At 55.9% G+C, this 15,987-nt stretch overlaps 1 protein-coding gene across 2 annotated transcripts in view; it reads left to right on the top strand.

The window, feature by feature from the left end:
- Positions 1–2,906: 2,906 nt before the first annotated feature.
- PLXNA1 (plexin A1) overlaps positions 2,907–15,987 on the top strand; it is a 114,725-nt gene continuing 101,644 nt past the window's right edge. The window contains exon 1 of one of the 2 annotated variants that reach the window (XM_033071262.2): positions 2,907–3,031. The gene's annotated coding sequence lies outside the window, so the exon portion shown is untranslated. Of the gene's footprint in view, positions 3,032–4,801; positions 5,156–15,987 lie in introns of those variants that run through there. The other variant, XM_033071263.2, reaches the window with a different exon arrangement.

Below are 15,987 nucleotides of genomic sequence, written 5' to 3'. Positions count from 1 at the left end.
GGGCTCCCTCCAGTGAGCTAACCCTCTCCCAGTTTCTGGTTTTGACAAAGTTGTTGTCAGGCTGCTTTTAGAGAACAAGATGCCCCTCATTCTCTCTGGTAATATAGGCAAAGTGTCCCAGACACCCCAAGAACAGTTTGTGTCTCGCTGTAATTTTGGTCGAAGTTGGGAAAGAAGCGCCGAGTCAGCATTTAGCGAGATGAGAAGGAGCCGGGTGAGCCACTCAGCCCTCACTGCTGGGATTTGGGTCCAGCTGCCTCCGGAGCATCCTCAGCATCATCCATCCCTCCCTCCCTCCCTCCCAGCACCCTGCGGAGCTCGGGGCCTTTGAGGTGCCACTCAAGCGGCTGTCCTGGGGGCACAGCCGGGCTGTCAGCCCGCGGGGGCTGCGGAGCGGGCTGAGGGGGTTGGGGATGAACAGAGCAGCCCCCTGGGAGGCAGGATGAAAGGCCAAGCTTCCTGAGATAACGAGAGTCTCTCCGCGGGGGTGAGGTGCCCAGACGTGGGGAAGCCGTGTGAGTGACAGGCGTGTCCCAGTGCCCGCTAGCCGTGGTGGCGAATGAGCCACCAGACCAGGCATGGCAGCTCTGCGGGTCCCTGTGAGCCTGAGGCTGTTCCCCACCCAAAACAAACCCGGGATCTCCTCTGCCAGCTCCCTCCTGAGCCTTGCTGGGCACGGGTGGCTCTTGGATTTTCTTCCTGTATTTTATTCCCTTCTCTCAGGGCTGGGCTCTCCTTGCTGAAGCAGGAAGGGGCTGGGGGTGCACTCTCAGTTCTTTTCTCAGCTCCACAACCTCGGTTCCCCTTGTCACTGCATGTGTGTGGACAAACAGATCTTCCAGCAAAAATAAATCGCTCCAGTTTCCCATGCCAGGGGCACACGGGAATGGTAGCACTGGCCCAGGGGCCAGCACTGCTGCGTCACTCAGCCCTGCTCTGGGGAGGCAAAATTCATCCCTCTCTTTTTGCCTCTGTGGCAGGAGATTGCAGCCACGGGACCGAGGTGCCCCGGCACCAGCCCTGGGAGAAAGTGGATTTAAAAGCAGTAGTGGGAGATTGCCTGAATATCTGTCCCTTCTTTTTTATTCGTTTAAGAGGTTTTGCTGTCTCGGTAACTCCCCTGAGAGACAGGAGCAGCAGCCTCTTTGGATGTGAATACCTGACAAGTTTTTAATGTGAAAGGAATTCACTAAATTTAGTCTCTTGGAGGAAGGGGGGGGTGGAAAAAAGGAGAAGTGTTTCTTTCAGTCTGGAGGAAGTGATCCAAATCCCAGCCACTTCCCTGCCGGCAGAGCTTGCTGATGTCTTCTCTGTCTCAAAAGCTTTTAAGTCTGGGCCCCATGTGTGTCCCTGCACAAACAAGAGGTGGGAGAATGGCAGCCACTGATGCTGTGCCCTGGGGGAACAGGCCTGTTCTCAGCTCCCCTGGCCTCCAGGAAATGCATGCTGGAGAGGGCTGGATGGGGAGACAAATGAGAAGAAAACCTTGTTGTTCAAGTTGCAGGGACATCATGTGTGCTCTCAAGTGGGCTCTGAGTGAGGTGTGAGCATTGAGGGGAGTGCAGCTCTGCTGTTGAACTTAACCAAATCATCCTTTTCCTCCTCCATTTCCCTCCCTACTCTCACTAGAGCCTCTGAATGTCCATTTTCTTCTCTGTTCTGGTACTTGAGACTCACCTGTGCCTTGTGCTCTCCTTTCATGTCCTCTCCCGAAGTGCCCTGTGCTGCTCTCCACAGCTTTGGAATTCAGTTCCTCCTGTCCGAGAGGGCAAGGAGCTCCTATGGGTTTGTACACACACCCACACCTGTCAGGATCTTGCAGAGGAGGTGTGCATGTGTGCCTCCACAAGGTGAGCACACACCTTCCCTCACAGATGGGGCAGCTCCCAGACTCCCACGGCATGTTAAGGACAAAGTGTCTAAGGGACAAAGTGTCCCCGTGTTGAGAGCTGCTGGGGCTAAAGGTCTGGCTGGCTGAACAAGCCACCTTGCACCGACTGCAAGTTCCCAGTGAACCAGAACCATTTACAACTCCATCTCCTAATGGGGAGGTCTGGAGAGATCCACTCCCTGTTTCCATCCCAAAGATTTCTTCTGAAATCTATGGGGGTCACGATGGCAAACACTTTATTTATTCCTGCTGATTTTTACCAAGGTCCCTCTGTGATGGAGAGATGATGGAGCATTTCATTAGGGCCCAACCAAACCCAGGACAGGGGACAGGCAGGGTGGCACTGCTGTCTCTGGACAGGGACGCTGGCTGGCACGGTGAGAAGGAAGAGTAGGGGAAGGTTACAAGAGTAGATAACTCTGAGAGTGCTTAAGAAAGACAAACAACCACTTCACATTACTGTAATGGTAATCTTTTAATGTTTTTTATTATTCGTCTCCCATTTTGTAATTTTAATTTTAGGCGGAGTGGATGCGATGCCAGCGGGCAGATGCTGAATGGACAATCGAGGGGCACGAAGTGCTGCCGTGGGGTGCAGGGGCGCGGCGGGCGAGCACGCCCAGGTGGGTGCGGACCCCTCCTCGCCCCGCAGCCGCTCGCGGTCGCCTCCGCCCGGTGGCCGCTTTCACCGAGGCCCCACCCCTGTCCCCCCCGGCATCGCCCCTTTAAGGCGGGCGGGGGGCGTGGCGGCCCCGCCCACTTCTCCCCGCCCCCTTTTCCACCTTGGCGCCCCCTGGAGGCCGAGGCGCGCGCGGGCGCGCCCCCGCCTCCCCGCTCTTCCCTCGCGCCGCCGGTGCGGGGCGTGCGCGCGTGCGCGCGGCGGGGGCGCGCGCGGCGGGCGGCGTTCCGTCGGGGCCCCGCGCCCCGTCCCATTCATGCGGGGCAGCGGCGGCGGCGAGAGCGAGGCGGGCGCGGAACCCCGGGCGGCGGCGGCGGCGGCGGGGGGAGGCGGGCGCGGAGGAGGAGGGGACGGAGGAGAAGGAGGCAGTGGCGGCGGAGAAGGCGGCGGCGGCCCGGCGGGCGGCTTGGTGTGGAATGCAATTATGGCTGGCACGGCGGAGGCGAGCGGGGACCGGAGCCGTGAGTAACCCGGCTGCAACTTTCGGGCGCGGCGCGATGTGCCCGATCGGTCGGTTCGTTAAAAATAACGCGGATTTGGATTTATCGCTCCCCTAAAAAATTTGGCTTTATTGCCACCGCGGCGACGACGCGGGGCCGGCCCGGGCAGGGCACGGCGGCCCCGTCGGGGGGCGCGGAGGGGCCGCGGCGGCCGGGCAGGGCTGGGCCGGGCAGGGCTGGGCCGGGCAGGGCCGGCGCCGCGCTGCTGCTGCCGCCGGGACCAGCCCGCATTGCGCCCCGCGGCTCCGGGAGCCGCCTCCCGCGGGGGGACAAAACCGCGCCGGGACCGAGCCTCTTTCTTTATCCGCCGCACGCCCCGTGTGGGTCTCGTAGCGGCGTGTGCCGGGGACCGGGCAGGTGCGGGCTGGACGGGCTGGGGGCCGCCTCCCCGCTCGGAGCTGCTCGGGCCGGGGCGCTCCCGCGGGGAGCCGGTGCCAGCGGTGCCTCCCTGCCCGGTGTAGCGGAGGGGCTTGGCCGCCTCCCTCCTCCCCTCCCCTCCCTCCCCGCTGCTCCCTCCCGCCCCGGCTCTCGGCGGCGTTCGCTGCCCCAGCCCCGCCGCCCCGCTGCCCGCCCGGGTCCGGCACCTGGGAGCGTGAACCGGGCTCAGCCTTTCCCGTGCTCGCCGCCTTGGATCACGCATCTGCCCTGCCCTGCATCCCCGCTGCCATCCCCGCATCGTGCTGCCCCACATCCTCGCTGTCATCCCTGTGTCCGCACTGCCCCGTATCCCCGCATTGTGCTATCCCATATCCATTCACGCATTCTCGCTGCTTTACATCCCCGCATCCCGCCGGGGCGCGGCGAGTGGCATCCGGGCTGGGCTCGTCCTGGAGCCCGCAGCGCCGCCGTTCCCTCCGCGCTCCCCGTTCCGCCGGCGGGGAGGTGCCGTGGGCGCCCTGCGGGATGGGATGGACCGGGATAGGATGGGATGGGATGGGATAGGGTGAGATGGCTGCCGTCGCCCTCGTTATGATCGTTACTATTGTGATCGCGCTGTAGTTCGGCAGCGCAGCGCTGGGCACCTCCGAGCGAGGCGTGGGAGGCTGCGGTACCTGTGTGCGGGGCTGCGCCGGTGCGCGCCTCCCGCCGCCGGGGCGAACGTGGAAGGCGGCGAATGAAGCCGGCTGCGCGCTCCCTTAGCCCCTTCCCATCCCTGCCCAGCCAACACACGCGACTGCTCCGGCGTGCGATCGGGGAGGGATTTGCAAAATCTCTGTGGCATGCTGAAATAAATACCGGAATCCCGCAATCGCCTTCTCCTCCCTTGTCTTCCTTGCGGGAAAATTCTTCCTTCTGCCTCTGGCCGAGCGCCGGGGTAGGGGGAGCCAGGGGAGGGGGGCTGGTGTGTAAACAGGGCTTAACATGAAGGTCACTGGTTAAAGAGGAGACGGATGGGAGAGAAAAGACAGGCATTAACCTCACTTGTTAGCTCCCCCCTGGCTCCTGCTTGGGGAGGACAAAACAAAAGCAGAACCTGCTAACGGGGGCGATGAATATTCATGATCCTTCTCGTATGCTCCGGGACACGGAGGGGAGAAAAGTTGGGCAGATGAGCCGCCTCCCGAAGCTGCTTTTCCTCCGGCTTGGGAGAAAATCCTTTTTTGCTGAGCGAGGGCTGTGTCGGGGGCAATTACCAGCTTTTTGCCGGATTTATTTTTTAAATTTTTTATTTTTCATTTTCTTTTGTGTGCGGCTGCAAGAATTGAAAAAAAGGGAAAAAAAAAGAGGAGCTGAGGCTATTGACTACATCAAAGGTTATCCATTTGAAAACACCATTTTCCTCTGAACAGCGGCTAATTGCTTCCTGAACAATCCCAGGGTCTTTTGTATATACTCAGTGGGTAAAATGAGTGACTCGATGTCTTCTCTCAAGACACTGGTGACCGAACAGGGCGGAAAGGTGGAGAAGCCAAGGAAAAGCAGTGGGGCAGATGCCTCTGGGAGGATGCATGGATAATTTCTTAAGTGGCTGCAAGGAGGGAAGGTTTTTTTTCCTTCTTCCCGCTCGCCGCCGAGTGATCTGCTGGTGCCAGTGGATGCCGGTGCCGGCAGCGGCGTGGCGACACGGGGCTATAAGGAAGGCTGGTAAGGAAGTTTGGATTCAAAATACCCGATCATGCGTATGATCTGGTGCTCCCCATCCGCCTGTGGCTTTGGCTGCCGGTGCCGCTCCTCCGAGAGAGGCAAGCCTGGATGCGCTCGCTGCTCTCCAGGGGCTGCGGGGAGGCAGCGCCGGGGGCTGCCGGGCTGCCTGGCTCCTGCTCCGTTGGGTGGCTGGGCTTTCTGCAGCTGCTACCCTGAAGATTAAAGTTTTGGCGACGTTGCTTTTGTTAGCATGGTGATAGCGGCGGCGGGGAGAGTTTTTCCCTCTTGGCTTTTTTTTTTTTTTTTTAATAGAAGCATGGATTTGGAGCAGAGCACAGGCATCTGCCTTGGTGCACGCTCGGGCTGTGCACGGAGCTGCGGAGCAGAGCCCTTGTGCTCCGTCACACAAAGCCCTTTCCCCGTGCCCTGCGAGAGATAAACAAACTCCTCTGAACTCCGCTGGAGACGGGGCCGAGGGCCGTGTCGGCGGCTCCGGGGAGCGCGTTTCAGCGGGGCTTTGCGCAGCCGAGATGGAAAAGGGCAATAAAGCGGCGCTGCTGCGTGCTGCCAGGGCTGCCTCCCCTCCTCCATGGCGGCGGCAGCCGGGGCTGGCCCCTGCCCTGCTCCCTGCCTGCCAGTGTCACGCCAGGCCGCTGATTTCCGTGGGTTCGCTGCCTTTGACTTCTGCTGAACAAAGCGAAGGATCTGGCCCTGGGATCGGGCTTACTGAAGGGAGCTCGGATGTGTTTGTTCTCTAGGCTGAGTGTGGGTCAGGGCCTTTGTTGCTGGCTGCCTTGCTGCTGGCTGCAGCGCTCGGTGCCGCCGGGAGCCGGCCCCGGCCCTGAGCTGGCGATTTCCGAGCGGCAGAGACGGTGCTGCCGTGCTGGTGACACTGCTCCCTGCAAACCCGGGGGAGCATTGCCTGTATTGGCTTCTGCTGAGTCCCCCTGGGCTTTGTTGTAATTGCCTTTCTGTGTAGGGTGTTCTGGTTCCTTGGTCGTTTGTGTCTTCAGTGAGGAGTCGGGCATGGTTTTTGGCACCTCTGGCTCAATGGAAGGGGAACCTTGATAGAGCCAGAGCAGAGGTGGTGCCATGTACCTGTGCAGTGACAGGAGGGTGGCCAGGGGTCACCCCAATGCTCATAATGCCATCCTCACTGCCTGCAAGCTTGGGTTTTTATTGATCTGAACTGGTGGAATGCGTGTATTGAGAACTTGGGGTGGTGGTGTCTCTGATTCATGAATGTCTCCTTCAGGTTTGTGTGCTATGTGCAAGAAACTAGTGAGTAGAGGGCCAGGGTTTGACCAGGGAATGGCTTGGTGATGTACCATGTGTGTAGAGGAAGGCACAAAGGCTGGGAATTACGAGTGGTATGGAGCTTGGTTCAGCATGGACCATTCCTCTTTACCTTTCCTGAGTTTGGATTGGGGCCCCTTTTCCCAGCAAGGTGCTGAGTGCCATGGCTTCATGCAAAATGAGGAGGAGCAAGTGTTTGCCACCGTCCACTGGTGAGGTGGCTGGTTTGGCTTTAGTCTGGAGACAGCCAGCTTCTTCTCTGGCTGTAACCTGGGAGGTGTTCCATGCAGTGCTGTGGGGAACATCCCACTGCAGATATGTGTTACTTGGTGAGAACATGTGTGCCCTGACACCGTCCCTGGCCCACAGCCTCATCCGTGCCCCTCTTAGTCTTCCCCAGGGTGCAGCATGGAAGCTGTGTAGACACCCCAACATGGTCTGTCTGCTAGACTTGGAAGTCACATTTGAGCAAACTTCTTGTGCATCATGGAGGAGAAAAGCTGCAGACAATAAATAATTTGGATGGTTTCAATGCCAGGCATGGGCAGTCCTGGCTCTTCTGCCCTGCACTCAGCATGTGGTGTAGCCAAACCCAGACCTTCCCATGGGTTTGTCAGAGCGTGGCCAGACACAGGAAGGTGTCCTTGTTTGCCTTGCTTCCCTGAGCACTCTGTGACTGCCTCCAGCCCTTGTTCCAGGTGGAAGCCACCATTTAAAAACCTGAATGAAAAACATTTCAAAGTTTATTTTCCCTTTAGCCAAGGCTTGGCACTCCTCCTGTTTGTTGCTGGTGTGCCGAGATGTTTGAGTCTGGAAGAAAACTCCACATCCAGATAATCAGGCTCACACTCCACAAACACTTTTGCTTCTTTTTTCTCTGAAGGTACCTTGCATGGTGCTCAATGGACTATTTTGGGTGATTGCTCTTCCCCATGGTACCTCCGTGTAATGAGGGCCAAATCCACCCTGCCTCGTGGGCTGCTGGTCTGTGCCTGGGGACAAAGACCCTCGTGAGCTGCCTGAAGCACAGAGGAGATTTTTTCTTGCTGGGGTCAACTCAGGGCCTGGTGCGAGCCAGGGTGCGATATCCTCTTTGCTCCTTGAGCTGAGATTGTGAGGGATTTTGCTAGAGAAAGTGCCCAAGATGAGAACATGCCAGGGGTGCCAGAGACAGGCTCATGGCTCTGGGGGAGATGCTGTGCAGGGACCATGTCTTCCTCATCTCTTCTCCTGCTCCTCACCGGCAGCCTGCAGATCAGCCCTGGGGCTCTCTGCCCACCTCCCCAGCCTGAGCATCCCGCAATCTGCCAGCCAAATTGGCACAGAGACCTGGGAGTGCTGGTAATCCAATTTGGGCAGTTTAGCTGCTCTTTGCTCTCCGTGCTGCTGGCCGGAGCTCGGCAGCTTTAATCCGGCTAATGACCCCAGCTTGAGTAACCACAACCATTTGCTTGATTCAGTTTTCCTTTCTGTCAGTGATGGTGAACGGGCTGAGGCTGTTTCTGAGTCCTGTCCATGGTATCAAGGATGGTTTCCAGGTGTAGGTATGTGTAGGGACTGGAGGGTGAGGGCAGCGTGGAGGGACACTGCAATCCCTGCTTTCTCCTTGGGAGATTTCTCCTTTCCTCTTCCCGTTTTTCAGCTTCTTTCCGTCTTTTTCTGGTAAAGATAAGCCCTTCTTCCGGAGTTATTTTGCAACATAGTATTATTTTCAGAAAGGCAAAACCAAGAAAAAGAAAAGCCTCTCTCTTCCTTGGGTTGCCTACTGTTTAATGTACAAAATACAGGAGTGGTAATTGCATTAAAACATATATAATTATACTGGAGGGAGGAAAAAAAAATCCTGCTAATTGCACATGTGTTTTGAACTGATAAATGTTGAGTGATTCTTCATGTTTTCTTGGGAGTTTGGAGGAGCAGAAATGCAGTCTGGCATGTGAGGGGCTGGGAGCGGGGATGGTTTCCCAAAATTATTGGGAAGCTTGGATGCTCTGAGCACCTCTGGGGTGGTGTCAGATCCTTTGCAGATCCACATCTGATGCTGACCCCATCCAGGCAAGGCTTGGTGTCATTGTAGGAGCCCTGCAAAGGAGTCCCTTTGCTTTATGTGTTTAGTTAAACAACTGTTTGTGTGTCAAAATATTCAGGTTCTCTCGCAGAAGTAAATTCCTGGCAAGAGAAGAGGCAGATTGCTGTATCAGGGGGAGAAATTTCCTGTGTATGTAGCCCCACATCCAAGGGCTGCTCCTTCACTTCACCGTGGTGCTGTCATGAGTGGGTGCTGCTGGGGGCAGGGGGGAAGGAAGGATGGTCACACTCTTTTTAAGTGGCACAATGTGCAAACCACATTTCCTTCTGCGAATGCCGACCCCGTCAGCGCTGCCGATAACATCGCAGGTAATTGTAATGGCAATAAGTTGTTTGCTTTGTGCATGCGGCCGGGCTTTGTGTACGGGCGGTTGCTTTGCTCTTCCTGTGCAGACTGTTAGTTTCAACAGGGGAAGAGGAAAACCCAAAAATATTTTAGGAGTTTAAAAATAATCTCGGAGCTTGGCTGGTGGGCAGGATGTTTCGCAGGATCGTGTTCCCTGCTGGTCCGTGTCCAGCTTTGTGGCCCTCGGAAGGCTTTGCTGCATGGTGTTGAGTCCTGCATTGTCATTTTGGCCAGCCTGAGGGCTTGCTCTGGGAGCTGGAGTGAGATGGGAGTCTGCCCTGGGATTTGACTTTTGCCCTGGGTAGATCTGGCTGCACTGTAGCAGAGCAGTGTCGGAGCTGGGGCATGAGCCCCAGCTTACAGCTGCCATGCCTCTGTAAAACATTTATATCTGTTCCCCAGTGTTGCATTCCCTCCACCCCCGTCTGCTTCTCCATGGGTTTTATTCCTACAAGCGTTGGCATGCTGGCAGGGTCCGTGCCTGCCCACTGCTGCTTATCTCCGTGTCCGGCTCCGGGATGACTGCTTCCTTTCTGGAGTCGGGGGGGGCTCTCCCCTCTCTGGCGGGACCAGAATCGGCTCGATGAGCCCTGCTGAAGTCAAGAACCTGTTTTTCAGGCTGATGTCATCGGGAAGAAATGGGGGAGGAGGAAGGCAGGAAGGCAGCGCCGTTTCCGAAGGAGAGCCGCTGCCGAGCCCCATGCCGAGCCCCATGACGCTGACAGTAGCCCTGGCTTCCACGGCTCCCACTGCTATTCCTTATCAGCACAGCCGAGGTGCCCCTGGGCTGCTGGCACATGTGGGAGAGGTCCTGCTCTGCATGGCCTCGTGCCTGCGTGGGAGAGAGCTGGGAGGCAGGGATGCAGTGTGCCAGGGGAGCATGTCAGCTCCCAACGCAGCAGCATCTCTCAACCCACTGCCTGTGCCTTGTACGGCTCCCTGGCCTTCTCTGGGGGTGATGGCTCTTGCTGGAGCTGCCATCCCACCACCTTCATTAGAAGGAAGTGGGTTGTTGGCAGAGGTGCTTGGACAGCCCTCCTAGCATGGGTGAGCCGTTGCCTCTTCCTGGTTTTGCACGGGAGGAGCTGATCCGTGATGCTGTTGGAATCTCAGCTCCATGCATGGTGGCAGGCCATAGTAACAAGGTGATGCCTGTTTCTAGCATGGCTTGGGGCTGCAGCTGGGATCTGCAGGGAGGAGGAGAAGCCTTGCTCTGCCCTTCCTCCCAGCTAGCAGCTCTTGGGCTGCAGCCATGCTTTGAAGTGTGCTCTGCCCAGGTCCGATGGGTGAGACCCCCTTGCTGTGGGAAGTTGGGGTGCGGTCTACTGTGTTGGTACTGCCCATAGGAAAGAGTGTGAGCACAGCCAGTGCCATGGCACCTCCCTGTAAATGTTGATCAGATGCTCTTTGCCTGTGGCACTGTGAATGAAGCCTCTTTTGGACTCTCAGAACAGCTTCTCCTGTGGTAGTGTTGCTGTGGGGGAAATTTTGGGCTTTTCCTGTCTCTGCCCTTCCCATTGCCAGGTGCCATCTGCTAACTCTCTGGATGTCTCACTTCTCCTGGATTAGCTTCACCTTGGACAAATAAACCAAGGGGCTATGCTGAGCTGGAAACTCAGCAGGGGAAGCAGAGCCAGGACTGAGCCATTTCCAGCTGTGATTCTTGGGGCAGCGTAACTGAAACAGCAGAGGGGGAAGAACGGAGGTTGGTAGGGGAAGAAAAAGCACACGTGGCTTGGAAAAGCTCTTTTGGAGAAGTTCTGTGGTTGTTTTAATCAGAACTAATGTGATGGCAGTCGTGCTTGGCTCGCCACAGGACAGCACAAGTTCTGGTGTCAGCAAGGGGCCAGGCGGAAACATGGGAATTCCAGCTTAGCTGGGATTAAACCAACCCCAGAATGACCTCTCTGCTGGAGTAGAGGGGATCCAGCAACCAGGATCCTGTGGCCATGCCCCATTGCAAAGGGCAAGCTCTCCAGATTCCCTCTGGGATTTGGGGGAAGCGCTTGTGACAGGTGAAAATGCAGCTTGGAGAGCTGGGCTGGAAGAGGGACATTGGTCTGGGAGGGTAAGATCATGGCTTGTGTTTGTGGCTGCCCTGGCCCAGTGAGGGATGTGGAGCAGCAGGCTGGTGAGTGAGGAGTGATGTGTTGTACCCCAGGGAATGAGATCAGACAAGGGAAGGATACTGAAGGATCTCTCCTGGGATTTCTCTGCTGTTGAGAGGCCTTGCTTGTGGGTCTCTGGGTCTCTGCAGGTCCAGCTGGACCAAGGTGACCTCTGCCAGCAGGACGGTTTTTTGGGACATTTATATAGGGCAGTGGACTGATGGATTGTGAGAATCAGAGTCTGGGAATGTGTGTACCAAAGCTAAAGGGGGAAGTGACCTTCAGGGAATTTGGTCTGTACTTCTTTGCTCTTAAGATGGGACAAGATGTTATTAATTGGTCCTGATTGAGGTGACAAAATTCACATCAGTCTGGTGTTTGAAGCCTTGTGTTGACCTGGGTGTTGATAGTGGGAATCCACAGTCCCATGACTGTGTCCTGGTGCCTTGGGTTGGGGTCTGTGGACGGTGAGGCACAGAGGGGTTGGAGGTATTGTGCTCTGTGTATGCTGATGGACAAACTTCCTGAAGTAGGATGGGAAGCAGCAGGCTGTGTCCTGTGTGGATGATTACCCACAGGCTGGGGTGCACTGTCTCCATTCCAGGCATCAGTCAGTCCAGATCTATGTACTCCTCTCTTGGCTGCAGGGAGCACAAGGGAAGCTGGGGCTCACTTTCCTTCTGGGAAGTCCAGATCCAGCATGTGGCTGCAAACAGAAAGCCCCTTGGCAGCCCCTGTAGGGTCCCTGTGTGGGCTGTGATACCCAGGTGAATTGTGGGAATAAGGCAAAGGACAGCCACTGACTCTCACTTCTGGTATGGCCAGATGGAGCTGGGAAACATGTGTAAGGTCTCAGTCCATGCCCAGTTTCCTGGCAGGACCTGCTGAGGCTGTCCTTGTGTGCCTCCTTGTTTTGGGACGTTGTGGTTGCGGGGAGCCTGGGTTTCCACATCGGAAATGTTTGGGAACCCTTTCTGGAAGGGCTCTCTGCAGAGCAGCCTGCAGTCTCTTGCTGGTGAGTGCACATAGTGGCTCCAGAGCTGTTCTGGAGTTCAAGCTGTTCTTGGCGTGACATGGCTTCTTGCAGAGGACCAGAGAAGGGGAATTGAGCACTTGAGAAATGCTATTTAATTTCCTCACTGCTTGTTCTTTTATGCTCCTTTTTGCTGAGGGTCAAGCTTCATGAGCCCATGGGCAGTAGATGGCTACTTCTCCTTGTCACATTTTTCAGGACAAAAGAAGCTGAATTCTTTGCCTGGAAGATCCTTGTAGGGCAGGAATGGAAGTTGGGGTGGATGGCAGGATGGGGTTCTCAGTCCCTGCCTGGGAGGGGTGACAGGAGCCTGGGAGGAAACTGAAGATGCTGAAGATATTCTTGATTGGGTGATAGCAATGGAGATTGGGGCACTGGGGCAGCTTCAGAGCCTGCCATTGATTTAATCAGGGTGTGGTTTGAGCCAGGGATAAGGTTTTTAATGATTTAACTCACTGGCTAGGGAGGGACCCCAGACAAATAGTTTTCAATGACTGTATGCACTGAAGGAAGGAGTTAAAGTTCAGCCCTGTTGCAGCAATTGCATATTTAGTGCAGCTTGAATTTGTACCACCACCAGGCTTTCCTCATTGTTGCAAGGCTTTTCTCAGGAAGATGAACCTAAAAATACACTAGCTGTACAGTGAGGCTGCCTCTCCTGTGGCCTGAAGGCTTTTCTCTCCCCTGGATAATCTCCCCTCTCTCCCCTTTGCTAATTACTGGCAGCTTGTAGCTGGTCTCTTCTTGACTTTCTTATTGCTGAGAGCAGCAAGTGACTTGGAGGGATTACAGGTAAAGGCCCTTTAGATGCCATTTCCCCTTTTGTGGGTCAACCTTTTGGGGGTTTTCAATCCCATACCTTCTCTCCTCCAGCCTCCCTTGCAAAAGTGCAAGGCTATAAAGCTCTTGGGGTGTTTTGATAGGAGTGAACCTGCTGGGGTGCTGTTGATGGAGGAGCAGGGATTGCAGGCAGGTCTGTGAGTGCCAGATATGCACCTCTGTGCCTCTCTACATGTTTTAAACCCTGTCTGTGGGTGTTTTCATGAGGGTTGCTGCTTTGTAGGCCAGTGCTGACTCTTGGACTTACTGCCCAAGTGAGTGGAGAGCTGGTCCTTAACACTCTGTCCAGTCTTTGCCTTTTAAGGTTAGTTTTTCCATCTCAGTACTCCTGCTTTGTGCTATCAAAAGTGATGATTATTTTCCCAAAGTGTGATCTCTCATCCCAAACACAGGTTTTTGGCATATTGCAGGATCAGGGAGCTCTCAGCCTCGGGGGATGAGTGCTGCTGCCCCTTGCCACCTCTCCAGTAGCCAGGAAGTGGGGCCCTGGCATCTCTGGGGCAGGTCCATGGCTTGCTGCTGAAAGGCTCATTGGAAGCTGGAATGTGTGAGTGTTGGCTGTCTGAGGTGGGTAACCCCCATCCAAGTCTTGCTGTGGGTGCAACCAGCTCAGTGTGGCCACTTGGAGGTGACACTGTGAGCAAATGTCCTTTCCAGTGGGGGACTGGGGCAGATTTGGCTCTTGTGCTGGCTTTGCTTCTGATGGCAGATTTCCTTCCATAAATATATGTGTGTGTGTATATATACATGTGTGTGTGTTTGTGTGTGATGGAAATCAAAACACAAGCCTGTGGTGCCGTCTGGCTGGCGGTGTGGCCCCGCTGTGGGGTGAGCCCTGGGGATGCTCAGTGCTGCAGATGCTCTGTGCTGCATCTCTCGCTGCCCAGCAGCACAGCTGGCTGTATTTGTGGTCCTACTCTCCCAACTGGCATGCAACTGGGCTGGGGTGAATTATTTTATTGCTGCCTGTTTCAGGGCAGGGCTCGGCTCCAGGGTATCTGCCCAGGGTTTTCCATGCTAGATGTGGTGCAGGTCTTGCTCCCTGGTGGTGGCAGTTGTATGGTGGGCCTGGACTGGGTCCCCTCAGAGTGAGATGCTACTTGAATGCAGCCCCAGGGGGTTTGGGTGCCCTGTGGTTTAGAGTGTGCCAGTGGAGGAGCTGCCCTGCCTTAGCTGCACTGTGACCTCTCCCTGGGACTTGGAGGCTGTGTGACAGCAGGGAAATGCCCTTTGGCTGCTGCTCCCACGGGCAGGGACGAGGTGCTGTGCTGGCACCCATGCTCCAGTGCAGGGCTGCCTGCACTGGGGTGGGCTTGAGCCCTGCTTTAGTTTAATCCAGAATTCAGGAACCCATATCACTGAACCCCGAAGAAAAGCAGACAAACTAAGCATTTGTGCTGTTTTAGTTTTATTAATCATTGCTGATGATTTCAAGCAGGACTGGACAAAACCACCACTGGTGTCAGGTCACTAGGACGAGATGTTGCTGCTGTAGTATATTTAGGAGCAGAAATCTCAGAGGAGCTCTGCAGAGTGTCATCTCTCAGCTCGCCCCAGCTCTGCCTCACTTTGCTCTCATTCCAACTTCTGATTTGCAGTTCCCTACGTTAATTTGGGAATCTCCTGTTGGGCTTTCTAGCCCTGGTTTATGGCAGCAGCTCGACCTCTGGTTCTCTCACCCACTTCCTGAAATAGAAGCAATGAATCATAGAAATGCACCAAGAAAGCAACTTCCCTATCATGCTCTCTCATCCTGGCAGGAAATGCTCTGGTTGGCTCCCCACACTGCACCAGTCTCCCACTGTCACCTTCCCATTCCTTCTCTCTGACACGTCACTGGCACAGGAGTTTGGTCACTGACACAGGAGTTTGGTGACGGAGCTGCCAGGCAGCTCCTGGGGGGCTCAGCGTCGTGGGACAGTGGCTTGGTGACAGCTGTGCCAGTTTCTTGGGGTGGGAAACCACTTTCTAACTTCCTTCAGGAAACCCCAATGCCTGCAGCTACTGGGCTGTGGCTTTCTGGGCTAACCAGTGGTTTTGTGCTGACAGTGCCACTTGGTCCCACATCAATGTGGTTTGGGGCTAATAAGCTCTGATCTGGGGTGCTTGTCGTCATTCTCTTACCAACAAACTCAGAAAAATGACGATTCTGGGCAGCGTGAGTGTTTTCTGGGAGTACCCTTGCCCTGACAGTGTTGTGACTACCTACTCTTTGCTGGGAGGCTCCCAGTATTGGAAAAGGTGGTAGCAATGGGTGATTAGGACCATGGGGATGGTTTCCAGGGTGATGCTTTGGTTGTCTCCACACCCACTGGGCTTTGTGGCACCTGGATTTGGTCTCAGTGCTGCTCATGTGCCATTGTCCAAATGTCCTTTGAGACTGTTGCCTTGGAGGTAGATGTGTTGGGAAGTTGAACACAGCAGGATGAGAAGCATTGTGGGCAGAGGCAGATCTGCAGAGACGGTTTGGAAGTGCTGCAGAAGCTTTGCCCAACATATCTGGGGCTCAGGGGAGCTGGCAGGGCTGCAGGGGTGGCCAGGGCTGGGCTTGCCCTGAAAAGGGAGAGAGGGGTCTTGTGTGTGTTGAGAGTTGAAGAAGGGGAAAAAAAGTTTCTCCCTCTCCCAGTCTGGCTCTGTGGCTTGGGAGGGGAGCAGCAGAAGTGAAGGATGCTGTATGGAATGTTGGGGTAACTGTTTGGCTCATTGCTGGCTCAGTGATGCAGCCCCACAAGGTTTGTGTGTGTGGCCTAGCTGGTGGGTCCCACAGCCCTGCCACGAGCAGGATGCTGGGGCAGTGTTCATCCCCACACAGCCCTGCTGATATGGCAGCTGGCTGCCCTCTGACACTGCCTTGCCAGGGCTGGGATCTGGCAGAGCTGCCAGTCACCGCGGGCCATATTTCCTACCCCTGCCACTCCCTACTGGGATCCTCTTGGAGGTTATCCTGGGCTGAGTCAGAGATGGATGATAAGGAGAGAGAGAGGGAGGCTCTCCTCCTCCTCCACTCCCTTTTGGAACTGCTTATCTGCAGGGGCTGGGAAACTGAGCCGGTGCCCCAACCACGGACCTTGGTCTCACCTGGGGTGGATGGGCTGTGATGGTAGGGTGGGCTGTGTGCAGG

Source organism: Catharus ustulatus, chromosome 13 (genome assembly GCF_009819885.2).
Source record: "Catharus ustulatus isolate bCatUst1 chromosome 13, bCatUst1.pri.v2, whole genome shotgun sequence".
In the NCBI taxonomy this organism is placed as follows: domain Eukaryota; kingdom Metazoa; phylum Chordata; class Aves; order Passeriformes; family Turdidae; genus Catharus; species Catharus ustulatus.
The sequence above is the reverse complement of the archived record's forward strand: the minus strand, read 5'-3'. Positions and strand labels throughout refer to the sequence as shown.